We start from the raw sequence: 6626 nt of genomic DNA, 5'->3' as shown, positions 1-6626 counted from the left end.
TTACTTAAAAATTAAAGAATGCCAATGAAACAGAAGGTGCAGAAACAAATAATCACTAAATTCACCAATTATTTTTGACATTCTCCATGGTTAATCCTTATAAAATACATGTATTTTATTTTATATTCAATTTAGTTATTTTGATATCCTGCTACAACAGAGATATCATCTTTTTATATTTCTTTTTGGATTAAGTTTTTAACAATATATGTAATTTCATCTAATAAGAATGCAGCACTAAAATAGTTTTAGCTAAAGTTTCTAAAACAAGTGCTTACATTAATAGTAGTAATGTAGTTTCATCTAAGAATAATGTTAGTTAACGATCAATACATCACTCAGCAATTTACAAATTAAGAACTCAATCAGGTAAAAAACAAAAAGAAATCAATCATCAGATAACATAACTCTATAACATAAATTATAATTTAGAGCAACCAAGAAATTAATCAAGAGGCAGATTGCAGATTCATCAACAAGAAAGTAACCTAGATTATTGTAAACTCTAAATAATTCGATTGAATATTGAGTCAACCCATGAAGAGATGACACAGTGCGATGGCGTGTGAGAGCAGAGCAGCATAAGCATGCGTTGTTTGGGTGTTTGCAGTTTAATTAGAGAAAACAAAAGATATCACCTTCATCACAACTAATGAAAAACTTCAAAAGGTACCGCTATAGATAAAATTTTGTCAAAAATCCTTTCACATAGCATCAGAGACTTTAACTTTTAAAACCAAACTACAGGCAAAACTTAATCAAATAAACACTTTAAAACTTCAAATCCGATGCTATATTCAGAGAAACACAATGGAACCTCAGGGGGTAATCAAAAGGTCAAAATACCGATATCAACTATAATAGTAAAATCAAATCAGATCTGCAACGAACTCTAGGGTAACATATCAATGACAAAAGAAAAATCTAACATTTTGTTAACAACAAAAAAAATGTAACAGCAAATAATTGAAATAGAATTAACAGAACAGATAGATCTTGAACCTTTTGTTTAAGCTCTCAACTTCTTCACCAGTAACATGATCTTCAAACACCACTGTACCTAATCCATTGTATCAGCCAACAAAGGAGACTAGCAATCGACTTGGGAAGGGCTTAATTGAAACGGATTGGGGATTCAATCTCCCTAAGCATTCAATTGAGGGATAGCATTGATTTTGCATTCAATTACACCGTTAATGTCTAGGGAAGAGGTACAGTCTTCGGAGGAAAACAAGTGCTGAAGTCGTCGGAGCATTTAATTCAACGGCGTCTTCTTTTACGGGGTCGTCAAATGATCATTTTGTCCATCCAATATGTTTAATAAGTATTAATCTATTACATTATAATGTAGGCAACCTTGCCGTATTATTTACTCTTGCTTTATTATACGTGTGAAGTATTGAATTCCAAAAGTGTTTGTTGATGTTTTTTTATTTGGTTGTTGATTTTGTATATGAGGGAATCACTTTAACATAACACATTAAATCTGGATGCATAGGAATAACAGTCTCAACCTTGCACGTCAGATGCTCGACAAAATGCCCAAAAGAGATTCGGTAACATGAAAGGCGAATATTACCTCTCCACGTAATTTGTTTTACTCCATCAATTTTTGTTTCAATCTAATCTAATTTAATCTAAAATACACACCTGATGTTGCAGATTTATTCTGATTTCCAAATCTTTAAAAGCACTAATAGGTGCATATTTTTTTCCACATGGAGCCACATCGGTTGCCTTTTCGATTCTCAATGAACCGTCGTAATCTTTTCATCGGTGATTTTGCTTCCCATTGTTGCAGCTATGAAGGTAACATTATCGAGTCATTATGTGAAAACATGATTATCATAACTTCAACCATCAAATGAATTTGTGTGTTGATAACAACTTCATTTGGTGAATGACAAATTATATCTGTTATCTCTTGGCTTGTATATCTGGTTGATATTTAGATTAATAATCATAGTAGGTTGACAATTGAAGAAAATAACCACAGACCTTTTGAATAGGGTCCAGAAAGTTGTGTATAGTAACGTATCAGCCCATAAGAATCGAAACTTTGTTTAGTCGGATTGGGTTTGCTATCCAAAAGGGGGTTGCGGCGCAGCTTGTTGCCCGCTTACCTGCCACTTCATTGTAAATCGTGTGGATGTTTCTATGAAGTATAATTGTTTTCAAAGAAAATAATGACTTATTTAAGTGGTTTTATTGACTGCTACTGAAGATATGATCTACAATCTTAGGTTAATTTGTTTTTTTGTGTCAGATAATGTTTGTTTCATAAACTGGTGGTGAAATTTGTCATTACCGTTGGTTGTTAAATGCTTAATTTCTATATGATTAATCATTATTATGGATCTAACTCATAAAATTGTCTTGCTTAGATCTTAACATCATTAAATGGGGCTGTGTGTTTTTTTGGAGAACAAAGCTCTTTTGGATTATTTAAAATAATATGGTGGGTGAAGTGATTAAACCGAGTCAATTGCATTCTCAAAGTCCATTTTTGTTTCTAATTTGAAACAGAGTGAATGTGTGTGTATCTGAAATCAATTTTTTTTAATTTTAATTTTCTCACCACATTAATATTTATAGAATGTGATTTAATTTTATGTGTAATTTAGGTGACATGGATCAGCTGCGGTTTCTTGCATACAAATGCCACCAGTCATAAGTGGGCACTATGAGGTAAATAATAATATTGTTTTTCGAAAGGAGTGGAGTTCCATTTTTCATGGAAACGGATGTTTAGTTTTTCCCTTTTAGATTTTGCTCGAGAATGGCTTGATAAAAGCTAGAATTGAACTGAGGTTAAACGAGCTCAAACTTATTGTTTAATAAATAAGTAGGTGCTCAAGCTTTACTTATCGAGCTTAAGCTGGCTCACAAGCCTAAACGAGTCAGCTATATGTTATTATTTTTATTTACTATCTTAAATACATACATATTTATAATCTATAATACATATCGGATGTCCTTTATGGTAATTTGCACAACTGCGTGGAAACTCCGTTATATTTACGACACCCAACCTGCCACTTTTTTATGCTCATTTCTTTAGGTTTATTAATAGGGTTACATGACTCCGATTATGCTAAATTGTTTATGCAGAATGTGATTGTCAGCATTGTTGATGTGAGTTATTTGATATTGTATCATATTAGAAGTTTTTTATTCCAATACGATATAATTATTGGTGCATTTGATTTTGATGCTCTTTTGTGGTTATATTTTCCTTTAACTTGTTAAAATTAAATTACACTTACAGGTTAAATTACAATCTGCAGCACTGTGTTCTAGGTTTCCCAGGTTTTTAAAATAAATGCATCACTACGTATTAGCATGAACGAACAATACATGAATAACTTCTTCCAGAAAATTGTTACTACCGATCAGCAGTGTCACTTAAGTGTTCCTAAAGCTGAACATGGGAGATATAAGAAGCGTTACGTATAGCTTTTCAACCGTTATCTATTTCTCTCTTCAGATATTATGATTATTTTTACCAATACATAAAAAATACAAATATATACATGTTTCAGGTTTTTAAAAAATGGGTAACTTATACACAATAATAACCATGTTCTCATTTTTTTTTTAATCTTGATTGGTTATGTTAATCTTGATCAAGAAACACCTCAAAATTTTTTTCCATTGTTTTTCTTTCATATTTTGGCCGTAATTTTCTACAATAAGAACGCAAACGGTTTGACCAAGTTGACGTGAATGAAGGGCTTGGGAAATTGCAAACGAAACTACTATGGGAAAGGTAACGATAGTTTTTTTCTTTCATATTCTTAGTAGTTATGTTAATCTTGATATTTCTTTAATTTCTTGATATGCAATTTATTATGACAAATTTGTTTGCAGGTTGAGGAAATGAAGAAAGTCAAAAGGCTAACGATGAGAAAAGGCTATTAGAATAGAGGTGGATGATGTTGTAATTTACAGTTGTACTTTGTGTAATTCTTTATACGTGATTGTTAAAAACTGATTCTTCCATTAATTATATAAAAAGCATACGTTTTTTTTAATTCATTTCGATGTTGATTTATTTTGTTTTAGTCTACCGTTGATCGTGGAGAAACTGTAATAATTATGCTCCATCAGATTCCTGAAATTAATAAAACATGGTCTATGTATTAGGTTACCTAATTTTTAGCTTCTAGACAAACTAAATGATCACGGATGGAGCATGTTTGTGTCCAGTTATACAACTTTAACCGTACAAATGATCTGGCACGAACATGGTTTTCTTGTTGGTGTTCGTTCTTTAACAAAGTTAACGTGTTTGTGTTTGTTTCTGTTTGGTTGTAACCAGTGTGCGTAAAAGCACTCTCAGGTGATGTAGAACACAAAGGACAACATAACATCAAAAGCTACCCCCGCTCAAGTTCAAGATCTAAATGAGAGTTTAATGGACTAGATTTAGTGTATGGGAAAAAAAGGATAACCGAGAGTGTTATGTAGTTAGGGAGACAGTTCGGGTTGTAGTTGGTTAATAAGGGGAAAAAGGTTGGTTTAATGGGGCATGTTGATAGGGCTATATAAATTTCTTATTGTTTATATCGTAAACTATATCGACTACAAATTTGACGAATACCATATGCCGGTTACATAACGAACTATCCCCCTACTGACCTAATTTCTCATGTTCCCGCCGCAACGCGCGGGCTCATCTACTAGTATATAGATTTTAAGGATTGTTTTACATTATTCGATCTAATATTTATATATTTTTTCAGATTTCTAATTTTATTTATTATAAGAAAATTAATAATATACTTAGGGTTTTTCCATGAAAGGGGTTCACAAAAAAAATAAGATGTTATAACCTTGTTTAAAAGCTATGGATTTGATGAGACTTATGACCCGCTTATTTTTTTTACATAAAATTGTTTCTTAATTATAAATAGGGTTAAGTTATTCTACAAAGGGTAACAAAAATAAAAAGTATGAAAAACCATAAATAATTAACATGTGTCAAGTGAGACCAAAAGAAAAAGGGTATAGAGGAAATTGTACACATTTTCTCTCTCCACATGCAATGCACATGTTAATACTCTCATCATTTTAGAACTTCTATAACTTTTTCGTATGATATTTTTTTTAAAAAATTTCATCATAATAACAAACGTTTTTTTTAATATGAGTATGATTTTTGTTATATAAAAATTAAAAAAAAATTACATCATTGTGTCTTTTCGCACACCATTGTGTCTTTTTTCATCATTGTGTCTTTTCGCACACCATTGTGTCTTTTCGCTTATCATTGTGTTTTTTTTCTTCATTGTGTCTTTTCGCACACAATTGTGTCTTTTCACTTATCATTGTGTCTTTTTTCATCATTGTGTTTTTTCGTCATTGTGTCTTTCAACTCATCATTATGTTTTTTTAAATACTAATAACACCCTTGTGTAATAATAATATGTAAAAATAATGAAAAAAATAACAACAAATTATCTAATACACAATGATTAATACATGTTACACAATAACTTGAAACGTAAAACACAATGGTGAATACGTATAACACAATGACCAAAAACGTAAGACACAATGGTGAATACGTATAATACAATGACCTAAAACGTAAGACACAATGGTGAATATATATAACACAATGACTTGAAACGTAAAACACAACGGAAACAACATATTACACAATGACTTGAACGTAATATACAATGAACTCGATACTATTTTTCTCAAATTAAATGAATTTGTCATATGTCAATCCGAATAAAAGACAATGAACGTATTACACAATGACTAAAAGTTAATGACGAACAAAACGACACAATGACGTAATCTTTATTTTAATTTTTGTCTTTAATATGAGTACCAATTGAAAAATATAATGATTAAAATCTATAATACAATTCATATGAAAACTCAACTAAAAGACACAATGAACAACAAAAAAACACAACTAAAAAACCCATTAATTTTTTTTTATTTTTATATAACAATATGATGCTCATATTTAAGATAAAAAAACGCTTATTATTATGGTGAATTTTTTTAAAAAAAATAATGTCGTATGAAAAAGTTATGGACATTTTAAAATGATGGGGGAATTGACTTGTGTCTTGCATGTGGAGAGAGAAAGTAAACAAATATGGGTTATTACTTTTATGTCCTTTCCTTCAATTTTTATTTATTAAATTAATCTCAGCTATTCAAATCTAAGATCAATGGACTGGATTTCTTCTCACCTGTCTCATTTTTGTTGTCCTTTTTATTTTAACTTTACCCTATATCCATAATAGATTTATATTATTTGTAAAAATATTATTTAGAATTATCAAGATCTTTGTAAATCTTATCTCTAAATATGAGAAAACCATTGTAATTATTATATATAAAGGGAGATAATGAATAAGAGGAATTCAAGGGAAATCAATTCTTTCATGGTATCAATAGCCTAAAATTATCCCCCTATATTCTCCTAACCCTAGCCGATTCTCCTCTAATCGGCGCCTCATCTCCCTGCCCTCCTCACTTCCGTAATACATTCTCTCTCTCTCTCTGAATCATACATGGAGGCCAAATTCCATCCCGCAATCACCGTGTCTAACATCAAACACTTCATCCCATAATCTTGGACAACAAGAGTGCCCAGT

General features: G+C 30.9%; 1 long non-coding RNA gene across 1 annotated transcript; it reads left to right on the top strand.

Annotated features, from left to right (window-relative positions):
- Window positions 1-1426: 1426 nt before the first annotated feature.
- Window positions 1427-3451, top strand: LOC143607892 (uncharacterized). The gene is made up of 4 exons (XR_013149079.1): window positions 1427-1568; window positions 1663-1809; window positions 2625-2688; window positions 3301-3451. It is a non-coding gene; the product is annotated as an uncharacterized LOC143607892 (long non-coding RNA).
- Window positions 3452-6626: the final 3175 nt, after the last annotated feature.

The sequence above is a fragment of the Bidens hawaiensis genome, unplaced genomic scaffold (assembly GCF_021521415.1).
Source record: "Bidens hawaiensis isolate Kalapana, Puna unplaced genomic scaffold, B.hawaiensis_p1.1 tig00088928_1, whole genome shotgun sequence".
NCBI classification, from domain to species: domain Eukaryota; kingdom Viridiplantae; phylum Streptophyta; class Magnoliopsida; order Asterales; family Asteraceae; genus Bidens; species Bidens hawaiensis.
This window is presented reverse-complemented; position numbering and strand designations above follow the sequence as displayed.